Source organism: Octodon degus, unplaced genomic scaffold (assembly GCF_000260255.1).
Source record: "Octodon degus isolate 3935 unplaced genomic scaffold, OctDeg1.0 scaffold00001, whole genome shotgun sequence".
NCBI lineage: Eukaryota > Metazoa > Chordata > Mammalia > Rodentia > Octodontidae > Octodon > Octodon degus.
Genome location: NW_004524577.1, coordinates 1,706,700 through 1,726,602, shown reverse-complemented (window position 1 = coordinate 1,726,602; position 19,903 = coordinate 1,706,700). Strand labels below are relative to the sequence as shown.

General features: G+C 50.1%; 1 protein-coding gene across 1 annotated transcript in view; it reads right to left on the bottom strand.

Moving 5' to 3' along the window:
• The window catches only part of Hs3st2 (heparan sulfate-glucosamine 3-sulfotransferase 2), a 98,655-nt gene that overhangs the window by 1,880 nt on the left and 76,872 nt on the right, over nt 1–19,903 (bottom strand). The gene's annotated exons all lie outside the window — the stretch shown is intronic.

The window sequence follows — 19,903 nt, the reverse complement described above, 5'->3', positions numbered from 1 at the left end:
CTTCATCTCCTGGCTCTGCTGGAGATGAGGTGGGAAGCTGAGAATCGCCTGCCCAGCAAGCCCCTTTCAGGCCTTCAGAGGCGAACGCCCTGCTTCCCATCGTTGCTTTTGGCTCACGGCCATGTTCTTCTCTCACACTAGTACTGCTTGATTTTGGCTGTACGTGAGAACGATGCAGTTTTCTAGGGGTATTTTTATTTTAAACTTTCTTTTTAAAATAAAGGTATCTGGGCTCTTTCCTAGAGCAGTTGATTCAAACTAAGTTGGGTACTTCTTAAAAGCTCTTCTGTCAATTCTAAGGCAGGACTAAGAAACACTTCAGTCCCCTTCTGCCCATTCCTCGTACTCTGATTACCAACCCCTGGCCTCTGTCCTTTCACGCCTCAGGAAGACAGAGCCTGCTAGCCTTCCGCTCCGCAGCTCCTATGGGACACAGTGCCTCTACCTAATGAGCTGGCCTCCTAGTTCTCTGATCTTACCTACCCCAAACACCGCCATTTGTCTTCAGCAATTCCTACACACAGCACCTCTTGGGTTTTGTCATTGAAATCTCATGACTTTGAAAGGCTTAGGTGCAACATTTCACTCCCCATGAAACACGAAACACAGTGGGCTGGATGAAGAGCCTCCAGCTACATCCACCTAGACCCCGGGTGTGACCTGAGGGGGCCTTACTTGAAGTCTCTGCAGATGGAACTAAGAACCTACAGGTAAAATCACCCTGGATTGGGGGGACCCAAATCCAATGATGAGTGTCCCTTTAAGTGAAGAGACAACGGGGAAAATGACTACCTAAAAAGAAAGGCAGGGTGTGGAGCAACAATGTGCAAGCAGAGGACACCAGAGTCGGCCCCCAGAGCCCGGGGGCAGGAAGGCTGCACCCTCCTGAGACGTGTGCTCCTGAAGTCTGAACGGCTGGCCTTCTGAACTGTGAAGGAGTAGACACAGGTCGTGCTCTGCTCCTCGGTTTATGGCAGCCATAGGGAACTGCGGATCACAACTTTCCACCTGTACCGAGTCTCAAACGCATTATGCCACTGTCAAAGCCACCTATGACCCCTGTAATTTCACTTTTTTCCATCCCTTTCCTGGGCCTGATTAACAGTTATTCCAATAGCATCACCCTCATCATTAACTTCCTCGCTCTCCCGGCCTCTATGACACGGCACTCCACCCTCACTCTTTCCAGTTCTGTCTCTGGGCACCAAGGGGCAGTGAGTGGAAACGCTGCCCCGATGTGCTCATCAGTCCCAGCTTTGGCTGCAGCCTTGGCACTGCCAGATCACCTGCTTTTCTGTCTTCACACGCTCGCCCATCATGGCAACTGCTCCAGTTTCCCACCAGAAGCTCCTGCCCCCTCCTGTCACCTGCCCCTTCTGCACGTGTAGCCGCCAGCTGTCACCTCTGCACTCCTTCGACTCCCCTCTTCTCTGGAGCTCAGTCTTTGCCTGGCCACATCCTGGGCCCCCCCTGCTGGCTTCAGGGACTGTCATGCTTTGGGATTTTGCAAGGAGAACAAGGCAATACAGGACATATTTTATAAGGTTATTTTTATAACACATCACAAGAAAAAAAAAAAAACAAAAAAACACCCAAATACAAAGAGTGCAGGGAATCTGTCCACACACTACAGACCAAAGACTCCAGCCAAGGGCCTGGACCCTAATATCCTGCATGAGTCCGGCTGAAAACCCAGAGCTCGTAACAGGGCCTCCCACAAGTGCTACTGAAGGCCTAGAGCCCACGACAATGTCTCATGCTGGTCTGCTTCATGGATCTGCGCTGGGAGGGCCCAAGGGTCAGTGGTGGATGCTAGAAAGTCTGTGCCAGTCGGGTGAAGGATCTGTGCCAGCAGGCTGAGGGATCTGGATTGGAGGCAGGAAGCGATGCCCAGGTAAGCCCCAGAGCTCCCCCCAAGAGCCATCCTGAGCAACAGCGAGGTCCCGAGCTCCTCTGAGAATGAGAAAAGCCAAGTTCCCATCAGGAAAGCCAACAGGACAAGCTTCTCCAGGAGGCTGAGCAGTGCACCATCTGGACCCAGGAAGTGGCAATGCTCAAGGTGAGGAGCAGAGCTCCCTCAAAATGAATTGCACCCATCCTCACTGACAAGGAGGTCCCAAGATCCTCCTCTGACAAGCACAGCCAAGTGCGTCAGGAAAGCCAGTGAGACAAGGTCCTACAGCAGAATAGCCAAAGAGAACCAGCAGCTCCCAATAGCTCCAATAGCTTCCCTAACAGCCTTTGTTCTTCTCCTCCAGTTCTGCCTCTTACGCTGCTGGCAACCACCCTCAGCTGGGCCTCCCACACCCAGCACTATGCTAGCTCAGCTCTGCTGGGAATAGCAAGTTGACCACCAGTTGGCATCTACCAGAGGGGCCCAGGGTCACAGGGGCTCACTCGTCCACCTGTGTTTGGATCACTTGCTCTCCAGCCATCCCAGAAAACCCACCCATTAACTCTATCAGTCCACAAATGCACAGTGCAACCAGGCTGGAACAAGTGACATTTTGTCCCTGCCCACAGTCTATATGGACACTGTCAGAAGAGAGTTTTAATGGTGTTTAGTAGACCGATTAATATAGGATATCATTATGAACAATCACAATGCACCTGAATAGAATTCCTTGAATGGGTTTTCTTAGAAATTCAGGTATGTTCCCTGATCTTGGCCCACAGTGTTGTGAGGGGTTTATAATGAGAGTAGACAGTATTATGCATGTGGCAGTGGGTTTAAACTCTCTAAGGACTTCCAACTCTATGAGGCTTATTGACATATGAGGTTACTGACTTGGTTCTTATATTTTAGGATTTGTCTCTTGGTCTTGCCGGTTAGCAGGTAGAGCCAGCAACACAAAGAGGTAGCTTACTTGATAGGCCAGCAATGTTTGTACACTAGAGAATAACCAGGACAGGAACTGTGGGCGCGGCACCTCCCACGTGTATTCAATGAACTTAAGCCAGGAGCATCAATTAATGTCTCCTTCATTACCAGTTTGGGAAATTCTGAGAAACCCCAGTGCTAGTCAGAGTGGCACATCATCCCTCCCCCCGGGGACTAGCGCAAAGCTCCGCATTCTACCTGCTAACCGGCAAGACCAAGAGACAAATCCTAAAATATAAGAACCAGACTCTGCATAAGCTCACTGTAGTCCTGTCCCAAACCAAAGGCCCCTGCGCAAGCCACATTTTCTCTGTTCCACCCGAGGACACACTTGAATGCTTGTTTCTCCTTAGGCCATTGGAAAGGTTTCCTGGGGGCTGCTGATGACGGCGTATAGGGAGAGTGCACGTACACTCCTCACTCCGTGTGCATGGGAGTGGGGTATTAGACGGGCCTCGAGGTGCATCTTCTCTCATTATGTTTCAGATTGAATTTCGCTCACTTGCTTCCAGCTGCTACAAAACAGCCGAACTTTCCCCTCACCCTGTAACCCTCTTACACATCTGCCTCCTTGCTTTGTCTGGGCAGCTCTGCAGAAATTACTGGAAGAACAGTGCAGCACTCACTGTCTGGACTTGCCTCCCATCTGTTGTTTAAGCTTGCTCAGTGACAATTTGCATCTGGTTCCAGCCCCCAGATTTTTCTCAGAGGAACTACCCCTCCTGCCTTGGACAAAACTTCGGTGGGCTGAAGAGTGGGTAGGTGACGGAGCTGGGGCCAGTGGATGCCAGCAACTATGTTACAAAGACTACAAATGTTGAGCAGGGAGCTCTTCCAACCAGACATGCTGCCCTGGAAGAGATTCCCCGTCACGGTTTGTTTTTAAATCCCTGGGGTCCCCTTGGTATTTTCTGTGCTACTGGGGATTGAACTCGGGGCTTCCACACTGAGTTACATTCCCAGGCCCCACTCCCCTCTGTTTTGGGACAGGGTCTCCTGAGTGCTAGGATTAAGTTAGCACTGTGCTAGGTATCTACTACCACACCCGGTTCTGTGTGTTCTTCCGAGACGGTAGTCCTCCACATTCTTCACGATTTTGTGTCAGTACACAGCCTTCCTATAAATGATTGTGGATGTAGGTAAAAGTTGGTTTCCATTGCTTGCACCTCTATCTTCTATGACCTGGTTTCTGCTTTCCTACAGAAGCTGCATCTACTTCTCCTAATTAGAAACTCCGTGAAGCCTGGGTAGGATGCATCTGATCTGTGGCTCTCTCTCCGGAGCGTGCCACAAGCCACAGCACGTGGAATCTCCACCAGCATTTCTGAGGTTTAAATGAAGCTGTATAATCTGTCTAACCCAGTCATGCTTCAAAGCCATGACCTCCTTTTCCAGTCCCCAACTCTTTACAAACAATCTGAACCTTTGCAATGGTCAGCCTTGCGCATTTCTCATTTCGTAGAACCTCCTCGTTGACTTCTTCCTTCTCTGGCCATTCTTCTTCATTCACAGCGCCACAACTGAATACAATTCACAACTTTTCTGTGCTCTTAATTGGAAAGTCAAACGATGTCCATGGACCAAATACCTCACTCCAACAGCTAAACTCACCACTTGCCTCCCCACGCTTACTTTGCTCCTTTGAATGCTTTTGCAAATAATATTCCTACAAAATGAGAAAAGCCCTGAGACTTTTCTGCTCTCCATTCTTGGACGCTTCCTTTCCCGGCTCTCCAGTCTCCATCCTCTTCTCCCAGCCACTCGCATAGCCCAATGCCTCTGTCATCTCCTCTGACCACAGATTTCCTCTGACCTCCAGGCTTCTACTGAGCCTTCCTTTTCAATCCGCCCTGCGCTCTATGGTCAGGGAAAACATTTTAAAGCAAAGCCAATCGTGCCAACCTACAGAATGCCTTCACATAAAACACACATTCCCTGGATGTGAGTATCCTGCTTTCGTTTCTAGAAGGCATCCCTTGCCAATTCCTGGTAACCCAGCGCTCACACCCGTGAACACCAAATCCCCTCCCCAAACGTCCTGTTCTTTCATGTCTGGTGTGCACTTGCTGGGTTCTGGTTTGTTTCTACGATTCTCGATCTTTTGGCTTGTCTTCTTGCCACGTGGATGCCTATTTGTCTTCCCAAGTTCAACTAAACTTTTACACCTCCGTGAGCCTGCCTTGTGGTCTCTTGGGGCTTTGCAGACCCACAAGCGGCCTTGCCCCGCCTCGCGGTAACTGTTAGCTGTGCCCCTTTTATAGCAACACACCGTTAGCAGCAAGAATGCTTCTTGGTCGTTTGCCCTCTAAGCGCATTACCTGGCACACGTAGGCGCTCAGTTCCCGCTTGCAGGATCAGAGGCGAGCGCCGGCTGAGAAGAGGCGGTGTCACTCCAGGTTCCACTGTGTAAGGAGTGGCTGGTGTAGTGGTTGACACACTGTGTCAGCTTGAGAAGGTAAGAACTTAACTGAGTCTGCTCATCAGCTCCACTCTTCGGTGTAGAGGCCCCGCCCTAGAGTGACTCATCACTTAGATATAAAAAGGAATTGAGAAAGGATGCGGCACTCTACTTCCTCGGAGGAGCTCCGGTCTTCCCAGTCAGCTCGGATGTGGCACTCTTGGGCCTCTGATCCTGATCCTGGTGTAGACTCACCCGCCTTCCATCGCAGACCCATCAGCCTCCTGATACGGACTTGCACGGAGCGCTGCAGGGAGCTCCACACCTTGGACTGAGTCCTTCAGTCTCCAGTGCACGCACGCCCTCTGCACACTTCCTCATCCGACTCTGTGGCTGACTGCTGTTGTAAGCTAATCTTGTAATTTCTTACAGGTTTTTACATCTTGTGTTGAATCTGTTCCTCTAGTAAAATGCTTACTGACACAGCAGGTACAACTGACTTGTAAGAAGGGCAAGACTTCTTTGGCTCATTCTTCGGAGGCTCCAGTCCATGACTGGTTGGCCCTGTGGCCTTTGGATCTGTGGTACCGTAGTGCATCATGGCGGTGTGTGTGGTGAGGCAGCTTGTTACTGCTCAGTCAGGAAGCACAAAGGGAGGAATAGGAAAGAGCTGAGCCTCTGACACCCCTTCCAAGGTCCCCTCCATTGCCCTAAGGCCACACTCCTGGTGCTTCTGCCACCTTCCCAATCCCTAGCATGGCCTTAGGGGCTCTCAGTGCTGGATCCAAAAGCATTTCTTTAGTGTTCGGGCCTTGAGCAGGCTTTGGCAGTTAGTCCTGGAGGAGATATTTTTGTGGTTTTTAAGAATTCACTGTACACCTGGGTGCTGTGGTTGTAGGCTAAGTGGGGGAAGATGGGTTGTCCCAGCTCCACTTTGACTAAAACTTCCACAGTTAGGACAGTAAAGTGGGGCTGGAAGGGGCACCTCTCACGCCATCTCTGTGCTGCCCTTTGCTTGTGCCCCCGGCTGGAGGCCCGAGGCCCTGCAGTGTGGTTATTTGAAGAGCTTTTGCAAGAATGCAAATGCCTGGGTCCCAAGCCAGACTGATCAGAGCAGAATCCCTGGGCTCAGAGTCCAGGGACGTGCGGCTGTAGCACTCCCCATGATCGCCGAAACAAGAAGCACAGCTGCAGACAGGGGTTCCTTAAGCCGCAGGCCTTTACTGCGATTGCTATGGGTGTCGACTAGGGCGTGGCTTAGAGAAAAATTCCCTGTGCTCCTGTCCTGCACACTGCTGCTCAGTGGGTGGGGGCTGGAGCCCCCAGATCTGTATTTCCAACAAGCTCCCTTTACGATTCTTATGGTCAGCGAAGCTCAGGGAGCACAACCTTCAGAAAGGTAGTGTCGTGCCTCAAAGGATCACACTCATGACCAATACATCGTATTCTTGCACGCTAGGGTCCCTTGCTCCACTGCCACCATAGGTTGTAAATTCCAATCTTAGGGGTTTTCCTGTCTTTTCCACTGCTGGATCCTCAGCACCTAGAAGGAACTGGCACTTAGTAGGCGTTTAGAAAATGTTTGTCAAAGGAAAAAATCTAGGGCTTGCCCATAGTGAAGCAGAACCGAGTAGTCGTCACCTAGTGGAGATGCCTCGCCCTTCCCAAGGCCCAGGATTCCACGCTTTACTGCCCGAAGGCGGACATCACACACTTCCTGTGTTACTTACTTGAAAAAAACTCCACACATTTTCTCATGGTCCTGAGAAGTGACATTTCTGGCCACCCACCTCCTGGAGCAGGCGCCGTTCCTCGGCCCCCGCTGTCCACAAAGGAACATTCTGAGTGTGCCTACATGTGGGAGCTTGTCTGAACAGGCCACTGGTGGCCACTCACAGGAAGCACACAGCTCCGGTTATCACTTAGACGATGCCCTGGAAAGTTCACTTTCTGCCAAGTGTGAGCACGCTGCGTAAACGCCGTGGAAGACCCGGCTGCCGGGGACTTTGGTTTTTTATGATCTCCTAACCAGGCAACCAGGACCCTTGAAAATCATTACAGGTCTGGAGGGACAATTGGGATCAGAAGAGGAGGAAAAAGGCCTCACTGAAAGGAACTGGTTCTTAAAAGTCACCCCGCCACACGTGCCGTGCCCATGCCAGGGGCGGCGCCTGTGCCCATTTATCTTCATCCGGTTGTGTGCAGTGGAGCTCAGCACCGTGAGGCTGCTCCCTTACAGAGGTGTACAGCCCCAGGGCCTCCTCTTACGGGCCCCGGGAGCAAAAGGAAGGCCTCGCTTGAAATCCCTCACTCAACCTTCACTGCTCGCTTGATGCCAGGGTTTGTGCGGCTCTTTGGATCCTGGCTGTGGCCACCCTGGACTCTGACTAGGCTGGGCTGTTCAAAGGCCAGTCTCGCCTTCCCTGAACGCTTTCTTTTCCATGTGAAGGAGGCTCTGACACTGTGCCCGTGCTGCGCAGCCTCCCTAACCTCTCTGGCAAAACTTCCTTCCCCAGCCTCCCTCGAGGCTCTCCCGTGATGTCCCCTGACTGTGCCCCTGTCACCAGCACCTGCTCAGAAGAGTGAGACGCTGTCCACCCTTGTTCTTCTATAGCACCCAGACATACTCCATTAAAAGCTCCATCTGAGTCCCGCTAGAGGGTAAGGTCCCTGAGGGTAGGGACCCTAATGGCCGCGTCTCCTACACCAACAGCGCCTAGCTCGGTTCCTGGTATGTATTCATGTGTCCATTCAGGGGGCAAGAACTTACTTAGCACCTGCTAAATGCCAGGGATAAAGGTGTATGAGGTGCAGTCTTCTTTTCTCAAGGAGCTTGCAGCCTTGTGGGCCTACTGGGATCGACAGGGATGCAGTCCCCATTTCCCTGTGGAGGGGGCTCAGCTCCCCACAAGAACTGGCAGCTAGCTTCCCGGCCTCTGGCAGGAGTATGTAGGGCTGAACCCAGTTCCCATGGGTGCTCATGGTGTCCAGGAGGTGGGCTGGGCAGCTAGCTGTCTGTGGTAACCAGCTCAATCAGTCACTTGAGCGTCTTCCTACCGACAAGGCTGCTCTTATCTCTGCCATATAAGATAGGAAATGTTGTCAGCGCTGTCGTTGCTGTTGCCTGTTTTCAGTGCTGGGGAACCAGCCCAGAGCCAGCTTAGCTACACTAAGCAAGCTCCCTACCACTGAACTACCCACCCCCGCCACACTGGCCAGGACCAGGCGCTGTGTGGGATGTGTGGAGGGGCAGCGTTCCTTCCCTGGGCCAGAAACCCACAGTTGTCTAGGTTCAGGAAGGGCGGCCAGCCCGCTTTCCCTTTTATTGTGACTTTTGGCTTGTGACCCCCAGCAGAGCCAGTTCCTTCACCCACACCCTGTTGCTATGGGATTTGCCCGGAGGCCTGCTGAGTGGTAGCGACACTTCCTGGTGGGTCTGCAACAGGACAGTGGGGTGTCTTATCTTACGGCTGGTTATGCATCCAGAATTAGGAATCAAGAGTCCTTTTGGCAGAAGTCTTGTCACCTGCTAACCATAAGAAATGCGTGTGCGGCAGACAGCAGACACACATGTGGTCACGAGCCTGGATGGAAGCCACCAGCCAGCACTTGTGTGTGAACTGGCCGGGCGGCAGGCCGGCTCTGTGTGAGCCGTCTCTCTCTCACTACTCCGTAACTCTAGGAATCAGGGCCTCTGGCTGTCCCTGCTTTAGGCTCCAGGAAACTAAACACAAAGAGCTAAAGCAAATCGCCAGAGCAACACAGTAGCGGACTCTGGATTCAAGAGCGACTTCAGCACTGGAAGGAATCGCGAGAGCATGAAAGATTAATCTGGGCACGTGGACAGCCTCTCTAGGCCCAGGACGAGGGAAAGATTGAAAAGTTAGACTGCATTTTAAAAAATGTAAGTCGTTGGAATGGAACAATATCATAAATAAAATAAGAGGAATGTAATTGGAAAGATATCCGTAGCGTGTACGCTGGAGGAGCGGAGGGGCAGCTCACACCTGGATCCAGGTATTTATACGTGTATGTATCTTTTCATACTTCCTGCCAGTCAGTGAGAGCCTGCCAACAGAAGAAAGGAAAACAGGCCACAAGAAAAGCGTGGGTAGAAGAGCCAGGAATGGAAATGAACATGAAAACAAACAAACAAACAAACAAACACAAAACAAAACTAAAAGCATCCTACCCCGAAATCTGCCAACATACTCTATCTCTGAAAATTAAAGAAACGCAGAGTACAACCATAATCAGGTCGCATTATTCACCTATAAGGCCAGGAGATGTATTTTGCCAAGTTGGAGTAGTTACCCTTCTGGCGGCCGCACGCGGGACAAACACCTTCCTCGTACTGGCTGCTGTGCACATTGCCGAGGTTGTAGGAGGGAATTTGAGATGATCTGCTGGATTAAAGCAAATAAACTCCTAGATCCAGAAAGACTGCTTCTGGAAGGGTATTCACACAAATTTGCACACGACGAACTGCAAAGATGGTCTCTGGGACATTTGTGGCACCGACAGTGGGCGTCCACTAGGGACGCCCTTCACTCCTCCCTTCGCAGCTTCGAGCTGCTCCCAGAGCGTGGCTGCCAGCCAGTGGCTGCCTTTCCCAGTACCCTTTGCATCCAGAGCAGGAGCCATGTCTAACTGTTCATTTTTATTTGTTTATTTGGTACAGGATCTCACTGTGCAGTGCAGGCTCATAGCGATCCTCCTGTCTCAGCCTCCCCAGTGCTGAGATTACAGAGTGCAGCCACACCCAGTTTTGGCACATCTTGTGTTCCAGGGCCAGCATAGCATGTGGTATGGGAGAGGGAACCAGGGGCTTGCACCCGCCAGGCAGGTACTTAGGCCGCCAAGCTTTCTCCCCAATGCATCCCTGATTCTTGACAGGGCTGCAGAGCATTCTGCGGCCCTAGAAAGGGGAAAGTCTAAAAAGTAGGAGAACGAAAGATTTCCTACAAATAGGAAACACCTTCTCTGCCCTCCTGAGAGCGGGATCTAAGCTTGGCTCGTTATAGTGGCTAGTGTAGACCTAACTCCTGGGATGTCGTGATAAAAAGGGACAGTGACAGCCCACATGTCCACTAGTAGTGGCCAGCCAGAGACACTATGACAGGGACATACGACAGATCCTAATGAAGGTATTAAAAATGATGCAAATCAATCAAGTATTCGAACAAGGGCTGGGCAGATAGCTCGGTGGTCTAAGTGCCTGCCTGCAAGTGCTAGGACCCGAGTTCCATCCCCAGTGCCGCATGCCATGTGGGCCCCGTAGCGAGACCCTGTATCAAATAAATAAGTTAAAAATTAAGTATTAGGGCTGGCCAGACAGCTCCGCAGACTAAAGCACCTGCTTAGGCAGGGGCAGGGACCGGGGTTCCATCCCCAGCACCACATGCCATGCTGGCCCCACCCCTGGGCGCGCTGAGATGGCGACTGAGAAGGGACGTTGTGGCACACGTCTGTAATCCCAGCGCTTGGGAGGCTGCAAACAGGAGGATCACTACGAGTCCGATCTGTGTAGTGAGACCCCGTACTAAGTACATTAACCAAAAAAATTAAGTACTGACATGAGTCCAGGATGTATTGTTTTTTGGTTTTTTTTTAAAATTTTATTTATTTTACATTCATTTGTGTGTGTGTGTGTGTGTGTGTGTGTGTGTGTCCAGCTCAGCCCACCAGGGGGCGGGGCTGGCTGGCATGTGGTGCTGGGGGATTGAACCGCGGTCCCTGTGCTTTGCCAAGCTTGTTCCAGGTAGGTGCTTTAGACCACTGAGCCATCTCTCCAGCCCCAAGGATGTATTGTTAAGGGGCAAAAGCAAGGTGGGGTGCGGTTATTAAGTCTGTTTGCATAGAAAATGTCCACACGCGCTGGCGTGTGCACCCACAAGCTTTTTCTAAAAGCGAGCCCAGTTAAATGTTAACAGTGTTTTTCTCAGCGACTGGCCTTGGGGAGGTGGAGATGGATTATAATGTGGAACGAGGTTGTGTTTTCACCTCGGTACACTCACCGGATCTTTTTCTCTTCACAGTGAGCATATATTCTTTGTCATGTAAAAAACAAGCTAATAAAAAGTTATTTTGAAACGTCTCCATTCATATTCTGTAGGAAAAAGAGAGCCTCGGTGTGGAGGAAGGGCAGGGAAGCTTTGGAGTGGCCGAGTCGCGTGGGTGGCGGCAGGGCCAGGGAAGGCTGAAGATGCGCAGCTCGGGCTGGAGACGAGTGAGCGATCGTGGCGTCGGGTGCGCGCTTTCGCTGCTGCGCGGCTCTGCCCAGTTTCCAGGCAACCGGACCCCACCTCGGGCTCCACCTGAGGCCAAGCGCAGGCGCCCCGTCTCAGCCTGACTTCGCTTCTTCCCTCCCTCCCTGCCTGCTGCTGCCTCCCGGAAGGTGTCTCCGGGCGCAGGGCTGCTCTCAGGCGCCGCGCGGCTGGGTGGCCGGTCCTGCAGGTCTGAGAATCTGCTGGCTTCGTTTAGTTGTTTCGTGGCGCTGGAGATTGAACGCGGGGCCTTCGCACCGAGCTAGGGCCCCAGCCCATTTCTAAAAACGTTTATTTCTGATCTGAAAGGTACACTAGATGCTGTGAGGGAAAGAATCTGTCCGATGAGAGGAGAGACTGGGGCAGGGAAAGGACGGCCGTACCATGCGGGACCGTTTGGGTAACTGTGCTGCTGATTTCGGCTGGTTTTTTGAAAGGAGCAGTTAATGCTTTTCCTCCCCTTTTATTCTTATTCTTTTCTTTTTAATTTCTTATAACTCTTTTGTTGTGGTGACTGCTATTTTTTAAACTAACTTTTGAGGTTTGTATCTGGTAACCTAAACAACTAATTAGAAGATACTACCATGCAACACAGCAACATTTGTTGAATTCCTGTTACTTTGTTTAATGAAATTTTGTATTGTTTCTAATTTTTTTTCCTATTTTGTATTCTTTAAAAAAATAATAAAAAGATGTTTATTTTTGAGACAGGGTCTCACCAAGTGATTAAATTGTCCGGGCTTGAGCGGATGGTCCTTCTGCCCGAGCCTCTTGGAGTGCCGGCTTGCAGCCCTGAGCCACCAGGCCCTGCCGAGATTCTCCATCTCTTCCAGCCTCCGCTGGGGGCTCCCTTCTTGGTCCCTGCCGCCTGAGTAGCGAGCTACACGCTCAGTGCCCCGTGCACTCGATGGAGGTGGGTAATTCACGTTCCACGAAGAGCTGTGGGTGCCCTGAACGCAGAAACGAGGGTGCGAGTCGCCCAGCTCCTGTTTCAGGCCTGGGGACTCTGCAGCTGCTCCCTCACCTGCAGCAGTGCACCGACTTCCCCTGGCTGGAGGGAGTCCCGGCTCGGTAAGAAGATGCGCGTACCCTGTGGATCATACAGCTCTGCGCCCAACCGTGATCGATTCCTCTTTCTCTACCTGATTTCCCCCTTAATTCTAGTTTATTTCACTTCAGAAATCTGATCACCCCTCTCCCCACCCTTTTCTGCCATGGTCCAGTGATTCGCACCTTCCCGGCTAAAGTTCTGGAAGTAAAGCTAACGGCTCCACCTCTTCGCCTTCCGTAGGTCCTTAGCTCGTTCCGGTGCCGCCTGAGCCAGCTGTCTCTGAGCACAGGCCTGCAAGGCCAAGTCCACTTTTGCCCCTGGTCTTACTTCAGCTTCCCGTGGCTTGTGGGGCACTGGCCTACTCCCTACTTCTTGAAATTTGTTTTTCTGATGTTAGGAATACATGTTGTTGGTCTTTATACACACTTTACTTATACTTACTTATATTTCGCCTTCGCCTACCACCAGGCTTTGTATGTCTCAGTTCATCTGCATGGCCCTCATCCACCAGTTGCTGTAGCAACAGCCACCCCTACGCTGCAACCAGCTGCAACCGGTCACCTCTGACTGTCTTCTGATGGCCGCCCCAGCCAGCACAGGGCCGTCTCAGCTTTTCTTGCCATTGCCAAAGCTGTAGGGAGCGACTCGCCCATTTTTTATACCCAGCATCCAGCTGGGCAGAGTAAGTCAGCTTACTATTGTGTGACACCCCCACAGTGACACCACCATGAAGGACATGAGATGGTGCTCGGGGGAGGGCAGTGACAGCCACCCCCACAGTGACACCGCCATGTGGGACACGAGATGGTGCTGGGGGAGGGCAGTGACAGCCACCCCCACAGTGACACTGCCATGTGGGACACGAGATGGTGCTGGGGGAGGGCAGTGACCGTACTTTCTCCTCATCGTTCCTTTCTAGCCTTCCTCCAGCGGCTTGCCACTCTTCCCTTCTCCCTGTGCAGAGGTGTTGCAGCTACAACTGCCAGGCAGAGTGACTGATGGTCCTTCAGCACTGCAGGATGCTGGCCAAAGGCCCAGACCCTGTAGAAAGCCTCCTGGGTGGCAGTGGGGGCTGGGAGGACCTGGCCACTCTTCCTCTATTCCTGCACTCAGAGGACTCAAGCAGAGTCCTCTTTAGGGAGGTGGCTTAAGTTGGCAGGTTGCTTCCCTTCAGATGCCTCTTGCTGCCTGCACCCTGGGTGCCTCCAGCCCTCGGCTGGCAGGTCCACCATCTTGCTCTGGCCAGCTGGCTCTGCCCCTCTGCCTGACCACAATTTCAGACCTTTCCTATCCTCTGTAGATGACCCAACCCTGCCCTTGCCTGTTGTGCTTTGCAGGAAAGCTTTCCTCGCACTCCCTGGAGACCAAAAGGTTATTAAACGAGGTCACACTCACACCCCTGCTGCCACACAGAAAGCCGCCCACTCTGGGCATCAGTGGGCAAGGGCGGCCAACCCAGCAACCTCTGCATGCCCATCTCCCTGGGCTGAGCATCCTTGCCTTCGGTGACTAGTGTCCCCTGCCCACACCATGCACACAGCTCCCCTCTTCCCCTGCCATCTGTACTGAGATCCCTCTAAGGACTGGTCAGTCCCCACGCGTTCCAGATGTTTCCTAGGCACGTGCAAACTCTCTAACTAAGGACGGCACGAGTCCACGAGCTTACTTACTTTTTAACAACAACAAGCATTAAAACCTTACTCCCCGGAGTCCCCAGAGATAAATGATATTGCAGGGATGAGTGTTGTAATCCTGCTCCACTTCCTGCAGCCTAGCAGCGCCCCCTAGTGTGAGGTGATCAACTACAAGGGATGGAGCAAATGCCTCGCAGTCTTTTTTTTTAATAATGCAGAAAATTTTATTCATATGAAAATAAATTTATCAAATGTGATTTTACATAACTGTCAAAAATAAAATTATAATTCTAAACATATAGTCCTTTATTATTCAAATTTAAATTAAAACAGATATCGCTTGTTTAACTCAATGTAATCGTAATAAAAAAAGCCGTGTCATTTGCTATGTGGAATTCACATTGGAGAATGTTATATAATTCACTTAACCCTTGCAATAACTACAACCTTGGTAACTGTGTTGTAAAATTGTGTATAACGGCAAATATCCTGCATGGGACGAGCTGAAGACCTCAAGCTCATAACAAAGCCTCCGGCAAGTCCAGGTTGAGAGCAGGATCCCACAAGAATGCCTCACGCAGGTGTATTGCCTTGGAAAGCTGCAAAGGTCAGTATGAAACCTAGGAAGCCTGTGCCTGCGGGATGAAGGGTCTGTGCTAGCAGGTTGAGGCATCTGCGCTGGAGCCAGAAAGCCATGCTGGAAGCAAGAACCAGAGCTGCCCCGAAAGGTACAGCACTCATCATCAGCAACAGTGGGGTCAGGATATCCTCCAGCAAGGAGGAAACCAGAGTGTCCATCAGGCATGTTAATGAGAAAGGCTTCCCCAGAAAAGCAATTCCTCACTGGAGAAAGGAAGCAGTGCTCAACAGGAGGACCAAGCTCCTCAAAATGTACTGCATCTATTCTCAGTGACAACAAGGTCCTGAGATCCTCCTCTGATCAGAAAGAAAATGACTAGGAATGCTATCATAACAAAGTCCTCTCGTATGCTAGCTCAAGAAAACTAGCGGCTTCCAACAGCTCCGATAGCTTCTCCAAACAGCTACTCCAATAGCATTTCAACAGTTTCTCTGCTTCTGGCTCTTGGGCTGCTGACAGCAATCCTCAGATGGGCCTCCCACAACCAATACCATTCTGATTCAGTAAATCTGGGAATGACAAGGAAACCACCAGTAGGCAACCCACCACAGCTGTTTTGTTGGTTTGTTAGTTGGTTGGTTTCCCTTACTGGGGATAGTCATGGGCCTTCTGTGCCTCATCCACATGGCTGACACTGACAAAGGTTCTACAACCTGAGGTACAGGATCTCGGGATAAATCCTCAGGGGTTTTCACTGACCTTATCAGACCCAAAAGCTACAACTCTTGTTGCATAGGTCCTGCTTTACCTTGGTCTTAACCATCCAGCAGAAAAGTATAAAAATGAAGTATAAGAAGTAAAGCCATGCTGTTATGTTGAGCTGTAGGGGACTCAGGTCAACAATTTCTGACACTGCCAGTCAAGCGGAAGACCCAATACTATTATGGACTACTGGACTCTTTTAGAACATTTTGCTGAGTTAACACATCTATAATATTCAAATGATGGAACTAACCAAAAAAGGGGATCCAAATGAATGTCCATTTTGTATCTGAGTATTCAAAGTGGTTAGGATAGATATATAGTTACATTCTCTTAATGAATAGAAGGATTTGTTCTAATAGTGTTTGTAAATAGGATATCATGTCTGCATCTTGTACAGCAATTAGCCACTAGGAAGAGAGTATGCAATGTGTTAATTTTTGAAACTGTCTCATTGCTATTTGTTTCTCAATAAAATTATGGGGGGGGGGAAAGAAAAGGAACAGCTGCACGTGTAATGATGGCAAAACTCTGTAATCCCAGTTGGCATAGAAATTAGAAGTTTGATCCACTTCTGAGGAGCACAGCCCTCACCGAAAGCCAGTATAAAAATGCCTTTGCGTTTTGTTTCTGAAAGCCGTCGGCACACCGGAGCACGCCGAGCCCCACAACTGCGAGCGACTGCCAGCGGCTGGCTTTCGGATTCGATAGGGAGGAAGGAGAAACGGTTAGTGCTGCTGGGCCGGGCGCCAGGTCGTCGGCTGGCGCTCCCCGCGCTAGGGGTGTTTGAACCCGCGCAGACGCCGGTCTCAGTCGCCGTCTCAGCGCGCCCCGGGGGCAGGGCCTGCAAGGCACACCGGGGATCGAACCCCGGCCGCTGCATCTGCCTAAGCAGGCGCTTTAGTCTGCTGAGCTCTTTGGCCGGCCCTGCTCTTCCTATTTCTAATATCTGCCCAGACTATACGAAGCTGGGCTCTTGTCTGGGCTTGAATGTGGAGTGGCGAAGCTCTGTGTGTGCCTACAAGGAGCCCAAGAGCTCCGCGCCAGCAGCCGCTCTCAGGCCCAGTTCTGGGACGTGGTGTTCCTCCTAACGGGACACTTCCCAGGCTCTCACCTCTTCTCCGCGTTGTACTTCGAATGTCACCGCTTTCCAGTGGCTCTCTAAGCCGCATGGTTTATTTTCCTCATTGCGGTGAGCTCGGTCTCTAATTGTCTTGAATACCTGCTTATGTGTTGCCTTTTCCTCCAGGGAGGCTGTCAACCCCATTAGGGAGGGATGGTTTCTGCCTTGCTGGCCGAGGGCCCTTAATCCTTGTCACCGTGCCACTCACTGTAGGCGGCAAAAGGGGCAGCACCAGAACCAGGAACGTCCGTCTTGTCAGATGGCAAGATGGGAAGGGATGGAAGCCTAAGTCCGGAAGCCGTGGACTCCTGGAGGAGAGGCAGCTGCCCAGGTCTTCAGGAAGGGCTTCCCAAAGTGCGCTCGCCGAGTACGGCTCGCATACGGCTGATTCGTGGACGGACTGTACGTTTTATACGCTGATGTGGTTGTGCCCGTCTACTTTAGGAAACTGGAGCCGGCCACCAGCCTTCTTTCACGGGTTTGATCGCTTAGGGTGAGGCTCAAGCATACAGTGAAGGGGAAGATGAGATCCAAAAATCAAGTAAATAATAGTATGCGCAGCATGTGCAGGTGGTAGAAATAAAGCAGCCCTTTGAGGGTGAAGTTGGGGAACCTTTGCCCCAGAGCAGGACGGGCACAGTGAAGGGAAGCGAAGCCCACACTCTGGGTGTGCTATTCACCTTCAATCCTCATCGGGCGTCTTCTGTTCTCTAGCCATTTGCCAAGCCCAGAGGCCACAGCTATAAATGAACTAGAGGCAGTGCCTGCCTGTCCAGAATTCCTGGTCTGGCGGAGGAGGTGATGAGCAAGTGAAAAGTATTTCCATACAACTGGTAATAAAGAGAAAGGAGATCAAGAGCAACGAGAGGATGAAGGGGCCAGGGAAGCCCTCGCGGGCTCCCTTGGGCGGAGGGGCGGGAGGGGAGTGCAGGAGTGGGTGGAAAGCCGGTAGCTCGGCACAGACAGACGACAGAATTGGGAAGTGGGGTGCGAGCGAGGTAAGGTGGGGCTGCAAACCCATGAGCAGAGTCCACTACAGAGGGATGAACAGAATTAGCGCCATAGAAGATGAAAACCTGAAACGCTGGGGCCTAATCTTAGGTTCTTAGGTCTTGGAAGTAGACATATAAAAGACAGAGAGAGAGAGAGAGACAGAGAGAGAGAGAGACAGAGAAAGACAGACAGACAGAGACAGACAGAGGCAGAGATACAAAGACAGAGACAGAGAGACAGAGAGAGGTACGCATAGAGAGTGACCTAAAAGACAGAGCAGTTACAGGCAACATGTTGTTTGTTGTGATTGGGGAAGATATAAGAATCAAATGACCTATAAACAAAGTTTTCATTAAATATGTATTTACAGCAAGTGGCTATGAGTGTAGACTGAAAGGCCAGATTAGTCCTAAAGAAATAAAGCTATAACCGTGCATCTATGTATCCATCCATCCATCCATCCATCCATCCATCCATCCATCCATCCCCCATCATTATTTATCTATATAGAAACAGATCAGGGAAAACATTTTAAATTATAGGTAAAAGGCAAATATTTTAAAGGGTTAAATTATCTAAAACAGCTCAAGTAAACAAAATAGCTTTTCTACAAATTCTTTTGGTGGAACCAGAGATTAAACTCAGGATCTTGCGCTTGCCAGGGAGGCACTAGTTCTACTGAGCCATCTCCCTGGCCCCTTAACTTTTCTACAAATTCAAGCAGGTAAAAACTCTGTAGAAATATTAAATGTTAGAAAACAAAAATTATCATCTATTAAGTTTTTAAGAAAAGTATTGTGACCCTTAATATTTATTAGTCAGCCAGCTAATTGCAAAGGCAAAACAAAGTCTCTGTGAGACACGGAATGGCTTGAAAAACTTTACGTCTTGCTCTCCAAAAAGTCCATCGACAATGACAACAATGACCCATGTGACAGAGCAAAAGAACATGGAACTGAGAAAATAGTTCATAAAAGGAAGGTAATTGGGGTCCAACAGGGCACCGGGGCCCAGTGGGTAACACACAGAGCTTCCGACATCAGGATTGTTCTTCTAACAAATATCTTCCATTCTCATTAACATATAAGGCTAAGAAAATCTGACCTCATAGAGGTAGAGCAGAATCGTGGTGACCAGAGTCGGGGAAGAGTGGGAAAGCGTGGGCAGAGGGGAGTTTGGTGGGTACAAAGGAGAACTCGGCTGAGAAGCACAGCTTCTCATGTCCCCTGGCATAGCGGGACAATGTGGGTAACAGCAGTTAGCTGCATGCATCCAAAAGATGATGACAGTTAGCTGGGTACGCCAGTCACCCTCCTGTGACCACCAGCCATCACTCACCATATGTGTACATGTATTGAGATATCATTCTCCATTTCATATTATTTATAATTATTATGTGTGAATTAAGAATAAAATCATGCAGAGTTTATTCTTTACAAAATTAATATGCTGATAAATCAAATTGCAAATCTCAGATTGAATTAATAAAGACTCAAAAATTGGCAGCAGCAGCAGAAGAAGAAAAGCATGGAAGAAACAATAAAAGTGCACAAGACTATTTACTAGAGCATATTGTCTATTCATTTACTCTATTAAAATGAAGAATTAAAACCAGGACATATTAAAGATCTAAACATTAAGACAGAAACACTAAATCTCCTGGAAGAGAAAGTAGGAGGAACTCTTGAAGACATCGGGGTAGGCAAAGAGTTCATGAACAAAAATCAAATCGCACGGGAAATACTTGAAAGAATTCACAACTGGGACCTGCTGTTATTGAGATGTTTTTGCACATCAAAAGAAATTACCAACAAAGTGAAAAGACAACCCACAAATTTGGAAAAATCATGACAAATAAGTACTCAGACAAAGGTCTGCTCTCTAGAATTTATAAAGAACTAAAAAACATTAGGGCCCCTAAATTTAAAGACCCAGTCCAGAAATGGGCATCCAAGATGAACACACGCTTCTCAGAGGATGAAATTAAAGAAGCGAATAAATATATGAAAAAATGCTCCACATCACTGGCCATCCCTGAAATGCAAATTAAAACAACATTGAGCTATCATCTAACCCCAGAAAGAATGGCTATCATAAAGAAATCACCCAACAGCAAATGTTGGAGAGGCTGTGGGGAAAAAGGAACCCTTTTCCACTGCTGGTGGGAGTGTAGACTGGTGCAACCATTATGGAAATCAGTGTGGAGACTCCTTAG